Genomic DNA, 20,857 nt, shown 5'->3' on the forward strand with positions numbered 1-20,857 from the left:
AGCAAATCCTGAAATGACAAGTTAAAAGACTGAATTTTCATCAACTAACTTTAAGAATCTATTTTGCCTGAAATTTCTGATCCTCATTAAAACATCTTCCTACCAATTAGTCAAAGATACAGTTAGAACAGATACAATAAAAGCTGAAAGAAAAGACCTAGGCTTTCAACTACATAATAAAAGACACCATATAAATATTTTATCACTGTTGTTAAACACAAGAAATAAGATATGAGAAGCTTTTACTTTTAAATATAGTATTCTTCTATCAGAACCATTTATATTAACAAATATGTTTATTGGTTCTACAACACAACTAATTTATTAAACTACATAAATGTTTCTAAAAACTTAATGAATAATATGTCACAAGATCTGTTAGGCAAATACACAAAATGCCCAAACAAAACTGTCAAGTAGCATTAACCATAAAATCCTAGTTACTATCATAAATAAGACTGTTATCTTGTAAGCGTTAAAAAATAAAAATCATAAAGGCACTTTTAAATGGCCTCTTATAATAGCACTTTGCCCTCATTGCCCAAATCTGAACACTTCATAAAAGGTTTGGGTTATATACACTTACAAAAGAGTGGCAATAATACAAATATGTCAACATCAATATCACAAGGCAAAATATAACTACAATAAGAGTACAAACAAAGAGCAATGAAGCTCAAAGAAAAAGGAGCACGTGTACCTGGAAAAGCTGCAGAAAGGAAACAGCAATTGAAATGAACTTTAACTAAGGGATAAGACAAGCTGATGGCATCTAGGCAACAACAGCATATCACGCAGAGACATAGCATGAGCAATCACACAGAAGCAAGAAAACAAAGTCTCCAGACCAGGGAACAATTCAATTTGGCTAGTACACAAACTATGAATATGGAAGCAGGGAGAGATAAAGCTGGAAAATAGGTTATAATCCTGTTTCGTCAGGCAAAAAAAAAAATTTTAATTTAAAACCAAAGCCCAGTGAAAGTCTTTCTAGATTTGAAAATATCTGAGACCATCTAAAATATATACACTTACACTTTATTCTATCATCATAGTTTAGGTCCCCAATACCTAGATCACTGTTAGCCTCTGACTTGGTCTCTCTACCTCAATCTCTCAACAATTCCCATTTTTCACTTCCTAAAAAGTACAATTCTGCTCATTTTCATCCCCTGTTCACAACAGAGCTTCCATCAGATACTTTTGATTGAGATTTAAAATACAACATAATATTTAATAAAAAATAATTAAAATTCAAATAGTAACATCTCGATGTTGTTCTAATGCAGAATTAGAGATACCCTACAAGTTATACAAAGACATAGCCTTGAAAAAATGTCAGTGAAAAATACATATGTCCAATTTTATTTTCCTATTTAAAAATATAGAAAAGAAAATGCTGGAAAAATCTAGCTGGAAACAGTAGTAAGTAAAATATAATAAAATGTAACAACAAGAAGAAAAACAGCCCCAAGATTTAAAAAAAGGAAAATTAGAACAGACAACTGAAATATAATAGAAAATCCATAAAAAACTCAACCAAATAAATGTGTTATGAAATAATGGGATATTTCAAATGGGAAGTGAAGTGATGGATTACTCGTTAAACGGTATTGGGGATATAACCAAACATGGGAAAACTCAAGTTAACTGCTTGCCTATACCCAAAGTCACTGTGTTACACATCCAGTAAGCACAGTCCACGAAGTATTTCATGTGAAAGTACCTGGAATTGTGACATATGGTGTTTCTATCTGTTTAAGTTATACCAAAATAAACTGCAGGTGGTTAAAAATAAAAACATAAAAATATTTTAAAAGTATGGAGGTGAATATTTTTGTAATACTGTGGTGAAGAACCAAAGTAATCCACTAAGTAAATGATTAACAGGTATAACTATAAAATTTTTAAAAAATACATAAAAAATGTAGTAAGATAAAGCAAATTGGGAAACAAACTTACAACCTATATAGTAAAGCAAATGTACCTGTTGTTTGTAAAGAATACTTAAAAATCAACACAACAATAGGAAAATGAGCCAAGAACAAAAACAGGTGGCTCACCAATGAAAAACAAATAACACAAAACTGTTTAACCACAGTCAGTAAAAAAAAAAAAAGAAAGAAAGAAATTAGAATAAGTTATAAAACAAATATACCTTTTTTCACGTATGTGATTGGCAAATAATTTTTTAACTGCTAATGTCTACTAATTATGGCAAAGTTGCACTTATGTCTTTTTACACTGGTACTGAAAATAAATTTCATTTTGAAATATTAAGCAAAATCTTAAACATAACCTTTGACAAAGAAATTCAACTTCTAAAAGTTATCCTAAGGAAATAATTGAACAATTTCGCCAAAATGTACATTCAAGCATGGTCATCAAAGGATAGTTACACTAGTGAGTGGGGGTGGAAACAGACCGAGGTGGTTCCTTCAGCCATTTTGTTTCTCCAGCACCATCTATTAAAGAGACTGTCCTTTCTCCATTGAATGGTCTTGGCAGGCTTTGTCAAAAATCATTTGACCACGAACAGAAAAAAAAAAGGCGTAGCTGATAGAGGCTCTGTTCATCCCTCTGGCAACCAAATCAAAGTTGTGACAGAAATAAGGAGCAAGCAGCAAGGAAAAACCACCTGGGATCTTGATGAACAAGCCATACAACTAGGGAGAAATCCAAGTAATCACCCTGCAACAGCAGAAAGTAGGACAGGGTGAGGACATGGGGCTGCCAGGTCTTCAGCAGCTGAGTGAGATAGAGGCAGTGACAGTGGCAGATGCCTCTTAAAGGGGCTGCGTCCGCGAGCAGATTTTCGCAGTGACGGTTCTGCTTGCTCTGAGCACCAGTGCTGGTTTGGCTGTGCACAGGGGGCACCAGGGACTTACAGGGAGACACTGCTGGAGTGAGAGCCAAAGAGAAACTCTCTCTGTACAGAAGTGTGGGTATCCATTGTTCCCTGTTGAGCCCTCCCCACTCCCAGTGCGCAGACATAGTGTCGCCATAGCCCAGATGTCATCAAACTAAGTAACAGAGGTTGCTCTACCCAGAGGATTCCCGGAAACCCCACCTACCCTAAATCCTGGCCCCACTCAAGCCACATCCAGGTATATCCTCAGCGAGTCAGGTGATTCTTGCTGAGCAGCACCTAGACTCACACTGGAGCCAGCTGACCTCGGTTTCTAGTGTGGCCTTTTGAGGCAACTGTAAGCACAGCATCTGTGGATTGCTGAATCTTAACAGGGGGTCCTGGAGGGGCAGAGGCTTGGGCTAAATTTGGCCTGCAGCTGAACCCCTCTCAGGACTGTGCCACTGGACACCTACTTCACAAATCCACACTAATAAGACCAGGAAACTTAGAAGCTTTGCTTACTACATAGAAACAGACACGGAAAGGCAGCCAAAATGGGAAGACAAAGAAGCAGAAACCATATGAGAGAACAGAACAGAGATCCAGGAATCATGGAGTCAAGTAATCTAACAGATGCAGAGTTCAAAGCATTGGTTATAAAGATGCTTAATGAACTTTTGGGAAGTGTAGATAAATTCAGTGAGAACTTCGACAAAGAGATAAAAAACATAAAAATGGAAGTGGAAATTATAAAAGGAAACCAGTCTGAAATGAAGAATACATTACCCGAGATGAGAAGTATATTAAATGGAATAAACAAAGTGAATAAAGAAAAGTATCAAATGATCTATCTAGAGGACAGAAAAGCCAAGGATACTCAATCGCAATGTCAAGAAAAAAGATGCCAAAACTATAAAAATAATTTAGGGAGCATATTAAGGGTCAAAATATCCATCTGATCAGCATACCTGAAGAAAATGAAGATGTTGAACAGTTGTTTGAAGAAATAATGATGGAAAACTTCCCTAACCTGGTGAAAGAAATGGACATAAAACCCCAGGAAGCTCAGAGAATCCCAAAAACCAAGGATCCAAAGAGGCCCACACCAAGGCACATCATAATTAAAATGCCAAAGGTTAAAGATAAAGGGAGAATCTTAAAAACAGCAAGAAAAAAGCAGTTAGTTACCTACAAGAGAGCACCCATAAGACTGGCAGCTGATTTCTCAAAAGAAACTAGGCAGGACAGAGGGCGTGGCACAAAATATTCGAAGTGACGAAGACCCAGAATTTACAACCAAGAATACTTTATCCAGCAAAGCTATCAGAGTTGAAGGACAGATAAAGAGCTTCCCAGACAAAAATAAACTAAAGGAATTTATCACCACCAAGACAGTACAGTATTACAAGAAATGTTGAAGGGACATCTTTAAGAAGAAAAAGCTTGTATCAAAAACAGGAGTAAAGAATGGTAATAACTACATTCCTATTAACAAGAAAAGAATTAAGTGCTCCAAAAAAAGATAGAGTGGCTTCTGAATGGATAAGAAAACAAGATCCCTACATATGCTGCCTACAAGAAACTCACTTTAGATTAAAAGACACACGCAGACTAAAATGAAGGAGATGGAAGATATTGCTTTGATGCACCTAGAAGGTATTTAGGTCAGAGAAAGATAAACGCTATATGATTTCACTTATATGTGGAATCTAAGGAATAAAAAGAATAAACTAATCAAAAAATAGACTCAAATATAGTGGACAATTTGGTAACAGACAGATGGGAGGAGGGGTTGGGGGGCTGGGAGAATAGGGTGAAGGGTTAAAGAAGTACAAAGTAGTAGCTGATGGATGGTCACGGGGATGGAGGAATGTAGTTAGTATTAATACATTGGAGGGTCAGGGGAGGGAGGTAGCAATTGGGGAGATCATTTTACTAACTATATCGATGTCTAACCAATGTACTGTATACCTGAAATTAACTAAAATAAATAAATTTTTAAAAAATCATTTGACTATATATGCAAAAGTTTAAAAAAAAAGACAGTTAAAATAGTAGACTATTTACATAAATTATCAGGAACTTTTCACCTGAATTTTATCCAGCCATTAAAATGATATAAATGTATATTTATTAACATGAAAGGACATCCATAATGTAATGTTAAGAACAAAATAATGTGTATAATAGATAAACATATAAGCAGACAGCTAGGAAGTTAATTTCCCAAAATGAATCTCTAGGCAATACCTACCTACATTTTCTAGTTTTCTGCAATTAATATGCACCTGAATTTTCTAGTTTTCACAATGAATATATATTAGTATAATTTTACAAATTAAAGAAATTATTTTATTAAACCACTGATATTCTGACTATTTAATTTTTAAAATAGCACAGAATTGAGCTGATTATTCTGAACCTATTTATTAAAAAATAAAAAGATACAGCATATGGCAGGCCTTATCAAAATTCCTTCCTCACCTGCATTCAGGACCTTACTAACAGTCACCAAACGTAAGTGTAAAATCATATTATTAAATGAAACTTATACAAATAAAATTGAGCTTTTAAAGTCAAGTGAATTGATCACTTGGATATAATATTTAAAATACACATTTTCCTCACAAAGGTACTATCCAGATTAACACTAATTTGTCAATATCTAGATCTTGTTTCTCTTTAATGCAGTCTTTTATTTATGAGAATACCTTATAAAATATTCATCCCTCTGCCATATTTTGTAGAGATTAAAAAAAATGAAAACATATAGTTACCTTATTTTTTAGTTTATTTTGAACCAAGAGTAACTGATAGCATTTTTCTCATTTCTTCCTTCTGCATTCAGAACTATATATTTTCCCCAAAGTTAAAATGTTAAATATATGAAACATGACATTTTCATTTTAAAAACCCTGGGTAACTGCATAAACATAGTAAATTCATTGTGATTTCTCCAGCCTTTGGAATGTTCCTTGAATAAGTTTTCTTCTGTTATATTTTTAATCAGGCCAGGCCAGGCTATCAAAACTATAGGAGTGAAAATTCATTAAGCTGGACACTTACAGTCTGTGCACATTTTTTAATACCTCAATAAAATGTTCAAAGTAAAACTACAGAGGCTATTTAAATGATGCCTGTTTAATATCCTCCAATATTCTCTAGAATACATTTAAATAACCAGAAGCAAATTATAAGCCCTTGACTAAGATGTATTTTTATTTCATTGGAATACTCAAAAAGAACTCATTTAAATCCCAAATCAATCTCATATCTCAGCTGAGATAAATGTTGGTTCAAAAGAAAAATGCAGGCAGCATCAAAGGAAAAGAGGAGTCATCACTAAAATTTTTTTAAATTTGTTATATAAGCCATTCAACTTTGACTGACAAATAATGTTATATTCCCTATGTCAAGTTTACAAAAGTCCCAAATTCACATAATACATGTGTCTCATAGAACTTTGGTTCTCATTAGCACCTCCACCAGAGTATAAGTCAGGGGAAATAAGTAATAAAAGTAATAAGTACAAGTTGAGATCTTCTTCTCACCAGCTATGTGATCCTGGACATGTTACTTAATCTCATTCAGGCTCTGCTTCCCCGCCTGTAAAAATGGTAACAAATACCTCACGAAGCTGTTGTAAAGCTTCAATTAGATAAAATATATACCATGTTTAGCACAGTACTTGCCACATAGCAATAAATGGCAGCTTTTATTATTTTCCTGAAATTTTATTTTTAAAAATATTAACAAATGTATTTTCAATTCAATGATGTGACATAATTATAAAAAAAGCATTGCTATTAATTGATTCTCTAGTTCCTCAAAAAAGTACAATTCTTTCCTGTTTCAGTAGGAATTTGAGACTTGATATTCACTTTTCTTAAATAGTTTTTATTCCCCTCCAGTGCCCATTTTAACTTGAAAATCTTTACAGTAATACTTCAAAACATTTTGATACCATAAAAAGGCACAAGAAATGTATATTATTATGCAATTTTTGAAAAAAAAATAGCATTTTTGCACGAAAGAACACATGACCACTGATTATGATGTATAGGAAATGTGACATTCAAAATACCATATGAAGTTGTTCTTTACTTCTATTTCTAAAGAAAAGAGAATAAAAGGAAAGCATTATTTGAGGGATCTGTTATATGTTAGACAAGGTCAAAGGCAATCAATCTATAAATCCAGTCTCATTAAATCTACCCAACAGCCCTTCAAAACCTGGGAGAGAAGTTAACTTGTTGAAATTCACAATTAGCAAGAGGGATGAAAATTGTATGTAAAACCAGGTCTAGATGGTTCCATAGCCTATGCTCTCCTGTTTCTTAATTACGAAGTACATAGCAGAAACAATTATGATTATTTTATGTTATAATGTTATAATAATGTTTTGAAGTCTCTAAAGTGTTAGTAAAGTGAATATTACTTTGATGAAAGAAAAGTTTATGAATACTGTGTTGTTCTGGTTATTATATTAAAATAACTAGCCTCCTTGTGCCCATTCAACAAGATTTATTCATAAGTCACTTAACTTCATTTACCCTCAGTAGAAAGCTTTCCAACTACTCCTTTTCAGTTTTTATTTTCATTGCCACAATTTAACTCACTCTAAAATACCAATTTTATCACTTAGTTTTAGGTGGGAAGTTTCTATTAGGTGACTATTCTTAAGTATCCCCAAACCTTATTTAAAAAAACAATAAACAAACTGCCTTCTCTCTATCCTCTACCCTCTGTCCAGCAACTACCACAGCTCAGTATTTGTGGAAAAAACTAAACAAAAGTTACTTCTCTCTTTTATCTTTCAAAGAACAGATCATCATCATGGGTAATCTTCCATTCCCGAAGAGTATCTAGATCAAGATGGAAGATCTAGGTCATCATACAGCACATTCAAATAAAAAACCATTTTATTCAGCTACCACTCTTACTCCACTTAAATTATTGATAAATATTTTAACCACTCATGCTCGCCATTCTCTCCCAAGATATAATTCTTCAAGAAGTCTCCTCCCAAGTGAAAGCTTGGATCCTACAACTGATTCAATTACTATACTACATCTCCCAAGAAATAATATGACTTCCATTTTCAAACTTCTTTTCACAATATAATTTTTTCTTTTTCTAACAAATTATTTTATCAAAGCCAATTTTATAAACAAAGTAAAAGCAGATTACTCTCAGTGAAGTAAAATTAAGGGAGCAGAGTTAAGTAACTCAACATAAATAACTAGGATTCCTCAGAATACAGTCTAAAACAACATGATTTTGAACTACCGATGCATTCCTCTGCCTTCCACTTCCACTTCCACTTTTAGGAACTCATGTATTTAGAAAGGACCCACCTGGATAATCTAGAATAATCTCCTCATCTCAAAGTCCATAACCTTAATTACATTTACAAAGTTTCTTTTGCCACATTAGCAAAAGATAACACAGTCATAGCTTCCAGGGACAAAATATGACCATCTGGGCGGAGGGCATTATTATGCCTAAGACACCATACTTTTTGAGCTGCACGGATGTGAAGGAACAAAACCACAGAGAGTGTCACTATCCTTTGGCTAAACCAGAAGAGTTGTTAAGATCAAATGCATTAGAGTTCAAAATGCTGAGTGATCTCCATTAAACACGACCACTATCAGAAAACTATCATCAATTTAATTAGTTGTTGTCATTAAATCCATATCTCTTTTAAAAACGGAAGAATATGTAAATATATGAACAGAACTCAAAGCTGAGTAAACTAAATTTCTCACTGTAAAACAGCACTAATTTCTACCTTTAGGCTCTTCTCTCTCTGTTCACTTCCTTGATGTCCCACAAATCTTTATCTAGAAGTAATTTTCCCACAAGGCGAAAGTCACATTGGAAGACACACAGGCTTAGATAAGATTTTCTGGAAAGCCTAACACTTTTTATATCGTAGAAAACAATAAATTTATTAAAATGTTAATAAAACCCATGAGTACAAGACACATCATCTGTAATCTTAGAATCAATCCCCATATTAAATATAACCAAAGACTAAATAAAGTAAGGGTATTACTGCTTTAAACTAGTTTAGGGAAAGAGAAAGAATAACTTCTATGGGCATAGTTTTTATGCTGTTCTTGTAAGTAAAGATTTCTCTTAGAAAAGATTGCAAAATTGCTAGAAAAATGATCCTATAAAAGTGATTTCCATCTTTAAGTAAAAATTTCCACAAAATATGTTGTCTTTCCAAAACAAAGTTATAACTTTTAAAAGTAGTAGACTCCAAAAGACAAAGTAATGATAAAATGACTTGGCAACTCTATTGTTTTAAATTTGTATCTTACTTAGACTTTATGAAACATTATTATATTCATTTATTCTTTAGAAACATAGAGATTTCATATACATAAAATATAAGTATGTGTTTAACATTATCTCTAATTATATTTAAAAACTAAAAGTAATACATGAATTCTCAACCTACACAGGTTTTTATCAAAGTGACTCAAATTTACAATGCTCAATTTCACGGACTTTTAGAGCATATGAGAAACAAGCAAATACAAATTAATTTAGTCTAATAGAATGATAATAGAGACTTAGTCTACCAGAATTCCACTAATAGAATGAATTGGTCAAGCATAGTTTCCTGCAGATAATTTCTAAATCTAGATAAACTATTTTTAAAAACACACTATTTGAAGGCTCTGGAAAGTGACTAAAGGTGGGAACAGACCATAGGAAGGTTTACCTTTAAATACAGAAACTGCAATGAGTAAGAACTGCAAGTTTGGGCTTTTTTTGCCTGAGGGATACCACTACTCCCACCAAAACCCCTCATTCCAATATCCACAGCTCTTGTATCAGAAAAATACAGGCTTACAATCTGGAAATGGCAGAGGACACGAATCAGGGTTATCAGATTAGCTATAAATTTAGGAAGATAAATCCTAAAAATAAACAAGCAACAGGAATGAGACCCAAATCCCTGCCTGACCATTAAAATACACACGCAGGAGATGAAATACACACGCAGGAGATGAAATAGGAAAGGATTCGGAGTAAAGCAAACAAAAAATCAGATGGGAGTATGCTCTTAAAAGACTGGTAAGATGTGTAAGCTTACTGCTTTTTTAGACTGATGGCATTCCCCAAACAGTACAAAGTTCAAGAAGCAGAAAGCTGAGACCTTGCTAACTCAAGGTGTCATAGGACAGAGCTCCCGACTGAGACAGCTGTTGCAAATTTAAGGAGGAAACTCCAAAATTTAAAAAAAAAAAAAAAAATTTTTTTTAAAGGGAGGAGGACACAAGAGGTGAGGCCCATAATCTTAGTATCAACTCTGCCCAAATGCTTGGTGACAGCTAACTACAGAGGTACAGAGGAGATCCCTCAGGCACCAGCTTACAAAAGCAATAGCTTTAAGCTATAAAAACGGAGCAGAGACAAAAATGGAGCAGAGACAAAGGGGAAAGAATGTTTATTTTGGGACCAGACAAGTTTACTGCCACTAGAACAACAAAAAAGCAATGCTTAAAGAACATAATAGAATCCAGAATGGTTAAAATATATTACCCACGATGTTGAGTTTCCAATAAAAAATTACTTAACATACAGGAAAATAAGGCAATCAATAGAAATGGACTCTGTTCGTAGGCTCATATGTGGGATTTGGCAGACAATGACTTCAAAGCAGCTAATATTTCACCCAAAATAATTCAACACAAACACTAAGTAGACTGTGTTAAATTAAACAGATGTTGTAATCTCTAATGATATTCCTCCAAAAATAATGCAGGCAAATAGCTAAAAATGAAATGGAATACACAAAAGTACTTGATTAACACAAAAGAAACTGAAATTCCAACAAAGAAGAGGCCAGGATCAGAGAGAGCTTCACTGGTGAATTCTACCAAACATTTAAAGAATTAATATCAGAATTTCTCAAACTTTTCCCAAAAACTGAAGAGGAGGGAATACTCCATCACTCATTCTATTAGGTCAGCATTACCCTGATACCAAAGCCAGATTAAGAAACCCTACAAGAAAACTACAAGCCATTATCCCTTATAAATATAGATACAAAAATCCTTAACAATATATACTAACAAACTGAATTCAGCAGCACATTAAAAGATTATTAAACACCATGACCGAGTCGGATTTATCCCTGAAATGCAAGGATGTTTCAACAAATGAAAATAAATCAATACACTATAACATAGTAATGAATGCAGGGGGAAAAAGAGAATGAAGGGGAAAAAACACATGATCATCTCAACTGATACAAAAAAAGCATTTGATAAAATTCGACACCATTTCATAATAAAAAGGTCAGCATAATAAAAGTCACACATGAAAAATCCACAGCTAACACCGTACTCAATGATGAAAGACTGAAAGCTTTTCCCGAAGATCAGGAACAAGAGAAGGATGTCTGCTTTCACCACTTCTATTCAATATAGTACTGGAAGTTCTATCTGTGCAATTAGGCCAGAGAAAGAAATAAAAGGCATTCAAATTGGAAAGTAAGAAGTAAAATCATCCCTATTTACAGATGACAAGATCTTATATATATGTAGAAAACCCTAAAGAAGACACACACACAGAGTTAGAACTAAAAATTGAATTCAGCAAAGTTGCAGGATACAAAATCAACACCAAAAAAATCAGTCATATTCTCTACATCAGCAATGAACAATTCAAAAAGAAAATTAACAAAGTAAGTCCATTTATAATAGTATCGAAAGGAATAAAATAGGAATAAATGTAACTAAGGAGGCTGAAAACCTTGTACACTGAAAACTACAAAAGACTGCCAAAAGAAATAAAAAATCTAAATAAATAGACATCTATGTTCATGAATTGGAAGACAATCCTTTAAGATGACAATACTACTTAAAAGTGATTTAAAGATCTAATGCAATGCCTTTCTAAATCCCAATGGCATTTTTTATAGAAATATAAAAACCCATCCTAAAATTCACCTGGACTTTCAAGGAATCTTAAATAGTCGAAACTTAATTTTGAAAAAGAAGAACAAAGAGGACTCAATTTTCCCAAGTTCAAAACTCACTACACAAAGATACAGTCATCAAAAGAGTATGATACTGGCATGATGGACATATACACCAATGGCATAAAGGAGAAAGCCCAGAAATAAACCCTCACATAAATGATTAATTAAATTTTGACAAGGATGTTGTTAAAAAATGAAATCACAGGCCCAAAATGTAGTCATTTGCCCACCAGGGACAGCAAACCAAGACTTAATTGCACTATTCAACCTCTCCCAAGAATGTGACCTTTTAATAGTCAATTTGAAATGTCCTGATTAGCATTAGTAAAGTAATCTGCATAATAAAACCCCCAATAGCCCCTTACCCTCAAAAGAAGTCCTATCTTGAAACAACCCTTTCTTTTCTTTTGCTAAATAACCTCCCCACTCTTCTGCCAAAAGAAAACTTCCATTTTGTACAATCTCTCTGAGTGTCCTTCCAGTTGCTAGATGGGAGGCTGCCCAATTCATCAATTATTTAATAAACCCATTTAGACCTTATATTTAGTTGGTTGAATTTTGTTTTTTAACAGTCCCAAGTCCATTCAATGGGGGAAGAATAGTATTTTGAACTTCACAGCCATGTGTAAAAGCATGAAGCTAGGTCTCACCTTACACCACATATAAAAATTACCTTGTCTACCGCCATGCCACCCTGAACATGCCCGATCTTGTCTGATCTCGGAAGCTAAGCAGGGTCTGGCCTAGTTAGTATTTGGAAGGGAGACCACCTAGGAATACTGAGTGCTGTAGGTGTAAAAAAAAATTTACCTCAAAATAACCCAAAAAACTGAAGAACTGAGGATTTTAGTAACATAATTTTATAACTGAATATCTAGATCCTTCTGCAATTTGGACTCTGACCCTGCTCAAGTAATTATTCCATTTTGCAGTTTAAACTGACTCAATCTACCTGACAAACTACATACCCTGCACTGTCCATTTGAACACAAAAACACTTTTACCAGTTTACTTTGCAGACTCCACAGGAAAATGAGGCACCAGCACCTGCCTTGTGACACTCCCCTCCCCTCCCGACCATATCTTATGACTCAAACCGTTACAGTAGGCATTAGGGAGGAGAGAGAAGGGAAGATTGGAAGGAGGAGGCTCGATCAGCTATAAAGAAAATGCCAGCATCAGATCAACCTGAACTAGATCCAGGAGGCTGGTGGGGGATCCAGAACATCATCTTACCACTTCAGGTGACCTTTGGCTGATTATAATACTATTAGCATAGCAGCCTAAGAGAATCATCTCGTGTCACCATGACAGTTCCAGAAGAGCCAAATAAGGAAAAAAAATGTCTCCTCCTAATGTAGTGAGGAGGCAAGAGCACATTTTAAATGTTAAATCAAGCTATATTCAGAGACTGCAATATGCTGATCAGCGCTACAGCCAAACCAAGAGGAAACCTGCAGAACAAAGGAAGATTACCGCTGGGATTGCTAACAAACCATTTCCCCAAACTGTGAAGGGAAAACAGGAAGACAGTCTCTAAGTCACCCCTACACAAAATAAAATAATTCATTCCCTATGGCTAAACCCATGGGGAACCCAGGAATCAAAGGTTGGAAATTGCCAGCAGACCTTTCATGCTACATATTCTTACTTTTTCACACTACATATTCTTACCTTTCAAACTGTATGTACTCCTTGCTTGGCTTACTCTGACCATCCTTGAGTTCTTTCCTGCGATGAATACCAAGAACCTGACCTCTAGTAACACAAATGGGCTATATCCCATGACTCTGCCTGCTGACCACGAGTCAACAAAAACTACCAACTGTTCTTACCATTGAGTCAGCAAACAGTTGAAAGTCCAGTTTCTCCCACCACTCAGAAAATGAATGATGTAAGTTGCCGGTCTTCTTTCCCTAGCAACCCACCCCTTTGATCATCAGATCCCTGCAACTCTCATCTTCAAAACCTTTGCATTATTTTTTCCCACCTCAGGGTGAGTTTTTGGTTCGTGCCGAAGGCTATGTTCTCTGATTTGCAAATCATATCAAAATAAAACTCTTAATTCCTCAGAAGAGTCCAGTGGAACTTATGTTTACAGAGTTAAACTATAACACTCTTAGAAGAAATCATAAGGAGAAATCATGTCCTAGATTTGGCAATGGTTCCTAAAGTATTACACCAAAAGCGCAGGGAACAAAAGATAAAAGAATAGATAAGCTGGATTTCAACAAAATAAAAACTTCTGCATCAAAGGACACTATCAAGACAGTGGAAAGACAACCCACAGAATGAGGAAAAATATTTGTTAATCAAATATCTGATAAGGAACTAGTATTCAGACTATATTTAGAACTCAACAACCAAACAAAACAACCATTTAAAAAACAGGCAAAGGACTTGAAAAGACATTCCTCCAAATAAATACACAAATGACCAATAAAAACATGAAAACATGCTCAACATCATTAGTCATTAGGGAAATGCAAATCAAAACCATGAGATACTACTTCACATCCACTAGGGTGAAAAAAAAAAACTGAAAATAACAGATGTTTATGAGGATGTGGAAAAATTAGAACCCTAGTGCATTATTGGTGGAAATGTAACATGGACAGCTACTGTGAAATAGTTTGGCACATTCTCGGAATGTTAAACACAGAATTACCATATGACCTAGCAATTCCACACCTAGGTATATACACAAAAGAACTGTAAATACAGACTCAATAGACAGTACCTGTACAGCAATGTTCATAGCCAACATCCAGAAGGTGGAAACAACTCAAGTATCCATCGAAAGATGAATAAACATTATTTACAACAGCCAAAACAACACAAGTGTCTATAAATACATGAATGTGTCATATACACAAAATACAATATTATTCAGCCATAAAATGGAATGAAGTTGTGATACACTCTACAACACAGATGAATCCTGAAAACATGCTAAGTAAAATAAGCCAGACACAAAAGGACAAATATTGTATGATTCCACTTACATGAAGTATCTAGAATAGGCAAATTCATAGAGACAGAAAATAGAACACAGGCTACCAACCAAGTAAAGGAAGGGGAGGAAGATATGGCTTGATGAGTGCAGTGTTTCTGTTTGGGATGCTGAAAGATTCTGGAAATAGCATGGAAGGTCATACAACATTGTGAATGTACTTAACAACACACTAAATTGTAAACTTAAAAATGGTTTTTTTAAAAAAGAACAAAAAGAAAACAGAAAAGAGGAACAAAAAATGACAAATACAGAACATAACAAAAAAATGGCAAACTTAATCCAATTATATCAATAATTAGTAAAAATATAAATGAACCAAACACTCTAAACAAAGAAGACACTTAAGTTATAAGAATTAAAAAGCAAGACCTGACAAGAAATACACTTTAAATACAAATTTAAAATAGTTACAGTAATCAAAATAGAGTTAACTGACAGAAGGAAAGACAGAGATGAATGGAACAGAGGAAAGTTCAAAAATATATCTATACATATATGATCAACTGATTTTCTACAACAGTCTCAAGGTAAGTCCGTGGAGACAAGGTGGTCTTTTCAACAAATGGTGCTGGATCAGCTGGATAATTTTATAGGAAAAAATAAGCTTCAACCTTTCTCTCACAATATATCTTGACATGGATCAGAGACTTTAACACAAAGATAAAAACTGTACAACTTCTAGAAGACAATGTAGAATAAACTCTTTGCTACCACAGGAGAGGAAAAAACCTGTCTTACGGCTCCAAAAGCACCAACTATAAAACAAGATACGTTGGGCTTTATCAAAATTAAAAATCTCTGTTTAAATAACACAAGTACCTGACAAAGAAATTAAAATAAATGAACATATTTGCATCCTGTTTTATTAACAGGTCTCTCAGAAGATCATACCTGCCTGTCTCCCTGTCCTGTTGTTTACATGGTATTAAAATGTAGATTTCTAAATGTATCCCTATAAATTTGCATCGAACCCTTTTAACTTAGCCTATAGTTAATTTCAATTTACCAAGCCAAAGACTGATAAAAACTGTTTCATATAGCTCTAGGCTTATTTATACATAAAGCAATCAATTATAATGGTGATGAAAAGTAGAACAGCCCGCCTAATTTTCCCATAAAATATTAAACTTAGAGACCCAAAGCTGCAATTCACTATGTAAGCTGACACCATTTTTAAGAAAGTAAATAAAATAACCAATAAAAAGGAACAGTCAATAAAATAATAAGACTGTATTTGAAGTACTGTTTATATTCATTTAAGACACATTTGAATTTTTAAAACTTAACATTATTAATGATATATACACTGGAATGGAGAACTATTGGCTTAAGCATCCAAATGGAAAAGAAAGCTCCTTAGAACCAAATAATCGAAAAATCTGATACATTACTAGTTTGAAGAACCTTATCAGTGATCTCAAACACTGATAAATGTTCCAGCAGGGGGTGACAAATAGTAAGGTAAAAATAAAGAACTTCCACAGCATTAACTGACCATGGAATAAAACATATACCTAGAAATACTACTGTAAATTTGAAATGTATAAAAAACAAAATTACTAAGTTTTACAGAAAGTAAGCTGTTTTTATCTAGATGTTATCCTGTTTTTTTCCCCTGATACTGTGTGATGAAAGATAAAACAAATAAAATAGGATCATAAATGGTGTGTGGGTATCACCTGTTTAATATAAATTTTACTAACATTAAAGTCAATTAGGTAAAGAAAAAAAGAGAGACTCTATATGTGTGTATGTGTATGTAATTTTAATATGCTTATCTCTACTCCAGACAGACCTATACCTAAGGATAGGCCCATTATGTTTTTGGATTTGAGCACAGCACCACTCCCATCTGGTGGTAGCTGAATCCAGTTACATCCATAAGTGATTTAAAGACCATCTAAAACATACTTACTGAAAAAGTCTATCATATCCGATTACACTGTAGGTTTAAAAATGCATATTGAATTCTCTAAGTTGAAGTTGTCACAAAAAATCTAGGCATGTATTAAATGCATTTAAGAAGTCACCTCAGACCCAGTTTAATACTGGAGTATGGCATATTTAAATTTTTTCCTATTGATTTTAAAAGCTTTAAATAATACAACTTTCTAACATCTTTACCAATTACATTATCTTACAGACATCACAAAAAACATTCATTACTTCATTAATTATCAGTCATCTATTATGTAGCAAAATTGAATAAATCATACTTTCTCACCTGTGCCCAAATCAGAAATATCTGCTTGTAAGTACTGTTTTATCACATTGAGAAAATATTATTTACAATAAGAACATTAATGGATGAAACAAACTTACACTATCGCCTTCTATAATTTTTCATAAAATGCTTCCATAATAAATTTGTTTTAAGAATATTTTTCTCATGATACATTGTTTAATATATTGTAGCTTAGCAACAAAATTATAACTCAGAAAACAAACTATAAGCAATAAAAATTAATGGAAGAAATATTTTTTATCACATCCAACTGTTTGACTATAATTTGATTACACATTTTTTAAAAAAATGATCTTTAAATGGTAACAAAATAAAGCTTTGATAACAGAATTGTCATTACAACAGTCAATCCACCATCATGACATAAAATACATTCACTATACAAACATGATACATTTAAATGTGATATTTTTATTTTTCATTTAAAAAAGGACACTGGGAGATCTACCAATGGCAACAATGACTTTTGTGAAGCAACTAAATGGTGCCACACAGTTTAAGGAAAAGAATACAGCACTGGTAGTTAAGAGCTCAGACTCGAATCGGATTTTTACAGATATACCTGGTATGTCACCTTAGGACCCACTAGAATAGAAACTATAAAAGGCAGAGGGGTTTCTGTTTTTTCAGTGATGTATCTTCAGTATCTAGAATAACACATGGCACACAGAGTAGGCATTCAATAAATATTGGTTGAATGAGTAAATAAATTACCTCTTACAGTAAAAAGAATGATGAAGCTTTTTCTTACTATTCATGCCAAAATGAGAATGCTGGGAGGAGAATAGACTACTTTCTGCCATCCATCATCATCATCACCACCAGCTTTATGCTTAGTTTTAGAAAAAGACATACCTTAAGCTTCTCAAACACAAAAACTGCATCTTATTTACTCATTTTACATCAGGTTCCTAACAAACTACAGGGCTTTTCTATTGAAACCTAATTGTTTGATAAATTCAATGATGGACTTTATTCATCATAAACTAGAATCTACATATATTATTTTTAAAAGCTAAAAAACTTTGAAAATATAAAAATAGACTGGAAGTTTAGAAAGCATCACTACTATAAAAAGATACAAAGTTTATCATATTAACTTGTAAATCTAAAGTAAATACTAACAAGTTTGTATTAGCAAGTGGGATTAATAAAAAAATCATTTTAAAATTCAAGAGACTAAATGCATGACTGAAATTCAGGAAACACTCAAAATTCCAATTCATATTTGGAATATAACTATACGCAGTATTGATGTAATTTTAATGGGAAGCAGAAACCTAAATAATTTTATTGTGTCCTAATTGGAGAAAGCTGTATAAACTAAACAGGGGTAGTCAACAACATGAAGTATGAAAGAAGAAATAAAAAGTTAAAAAGTTAAAAGATTGGCAGTGACCAAAGACAGAATTCTCCATGACAGGAGACTTTTATTCAGCATTGCAAGTAAAGCAGGCATATCATTAATGTAAGAATGTAATAAGCATCAGGCTAATCACATTTTGTGCCAAACAACTGAATCATAAAATCAGCTTCCCTTGATCTAATTCAAATTTTACCAGAAGTTTCTGATAACAAATTTGTTTTTTCATTTAATCTATCCAGAGAGAAAATTATATGCTTTCAGACCAGAAATAGCATATCTCACTGAAAATTAATGAGTTAGTTTTCTGGACTATAAACCAGTATCTTGTGAACTTGGTTAATTATAAAAAGAAAGAGGAAGCATCAACGTGGATTTGCAGAACTGAGAAAACTGCAGAGGGATAAGCTGGCATTATGGCTTGTGAGAGATCTAGTCGCCTCTACCCATGTATGAATTCTATATTCCATTTCTTCCCAAGCAGTAAAAAGAATGCCTAGCAATGAAAGGAGGTGGAGGAATCATTAATCCTCACCGCCTCAACTGAAGATTATCAAAAAAGCTGAGCTGCTTATAGGCACTTCCTACAAATCATCCCTTTTTACTCATGTTGCTAGTCTCTGGTTTGTTGTTAGCTCTTACTATGTATTCTTTAAATCAAATTAATGCCTTCTTTAGAAAAAGTCAAGCAATATAAATGTCCATAAACAATTATTAATTCAATTCTCACTATTGGCAAAATAAAGTTTCTAAGCCAGAAAAAGTGAGAAACAGTCCCTGAATTATGATGATAAATTCACCAAGGTAAATAGGTAGTCATGACTCTCAAAACGTGTGATAAATGTCAAGATTATTAAGAGGGTCATTTAAAAAAAAAAAAGTCTTTAAATCAAGAGTCATTTCTAATATAAATAAGGCGAAATAAAATGGAAGAAACTGAAGTGAAATCACAGGTAGAGAGGAACTAGGTTCAAAGTGAATTTCTTAACAAATCCAAGGAAACTAGTACGCAAGAAAAGAACCACACAGCTAAATTCTAAATAGTACAGATTAACATCTTCCATATCCTCACTACATTTGAATATTCTAATCCAATATCCGGCAGAATTTTACCATTTGATAACACGAAACAAAGAGTATACTAGATTCCTCACCAATGACTGATTGATGGGTGGGTCAAGGTGTCTATATATGGGTGGAATATCTGATTACATTCCAAAGGAGAAACTAGAAAGTGCTAATATTGATTGTAGAAATACAGCACTTTCTGGGTTCACCACAACAGTGTCAACTCAACATGGAAAAAGCAACAGTACATTCCATGGAATAAGCAAACCTGTTCATCAGATATATTGGTATCACCAGAACCTTTTCAATATTTCTAATCTCATTAAGTGCTTTCAGACACTAATTTAATTTCAAAAGACCTGCCTTCCTATGGTTCACAATGACAGTTTATCAAGCTGCTCAAAAAATTCTGCAAAATATCAAATTTATGAATTATGTAGGCTCCCAGCTTAGATGGGATAACAACAATTTTAAAAGGTGGTTAGTTGGTGCCCTTTAATAAATGATTGGCTAAAGAAGCTGTGGTACATATATACAATAGAATATTATTCAGCCATAAGAAAAGATGAAATACTGCCATTTGCAGCAAAATAGATGGATCTTGAGATTATCATGCTAAGCGAAATAAGTCAGACAGAAAAAGTTGAAACCATATGATTTCACTCATATGTGGGATATAAAACTGAAAACAAATGAACAAGACAAACAGAGACTCATGGACACGGACAATAGTTCAGTGGTTACCGGAGGGAAGAGGGAAAGGGGGAGAGGTATAGAAAGGTCAAGGGGATCAAATATTTCGTGACAGAAGAAAATTTAACTTTGAGTGGTGAACACACAATGCAATATACATATGATGTATTATTGAATTATAAATTTAAAACCTATATAATTTTACGAACCAATAGCACTCCAATAAATAAAATTTTTTAAATAATTTTTTAAAAGGTAAATAGTAACATTATCAAAAATATGTTTTAAGTATGTTATCTTACTAACACTCAAAAAATGTCACAATTTGTAGTAAGGTCCAGCTAAATTTTCATCTAGTCCCAAGACTCTTGAAGAAAAACCATAAATTAATGAGATATAATTTAACCCTGAAAACTACACTATGTAGTTTTCATTTTTAATCATTACATAATAGCAATCTGCATGGAAAATGACAGTAAGTTTGCACTAAAACAATTCTGCTTATTCTCTGTCAATATGACACTAGTCTGATTTTAATTTTTATTTCTGTAATGCCTAATGATGTTGAGCATCTTATATGCATATTTGCCATCCACATGCCTTTTTGGTGAAGT

The 20,857-nt window shown here is 33.5% G+C and overlaps 1 protein-coding gene and 1 pseudogene across 3 annotated transcripts in view; one reads left to right on the top strand and one right to left on the bottom strand.

Moving 5' to 3' along the window:
- Positions 1-20,857, bottom strand: part of COG5 (component of oligomeric golgi complex 5) — a 290,007-nt gene that overhangs the window by 229,548 nt on the left and 39,602 nt on the right. The gene's annotated exons all lie outside the window — the stretch shown is intronic.
- On the top strand, positions 12,535-12,653 carry LOC120592022 (uncharacterized; annotated as a pseudogene).

Source organism: Pteropus medius, unplaced genomic scaffold, assembly GCF_902729225.1.
Source record: "Pteropus medius unplaced genomic scaffold, Ma_sr-lr_union100, whole genome shotgun sequence".
Lineage (NCBI taxonomy): Eukaryota > Metazoa > Chordata > Mammalia > Chiroptera > Pteropodidae > Pteropus > Pteropus medius.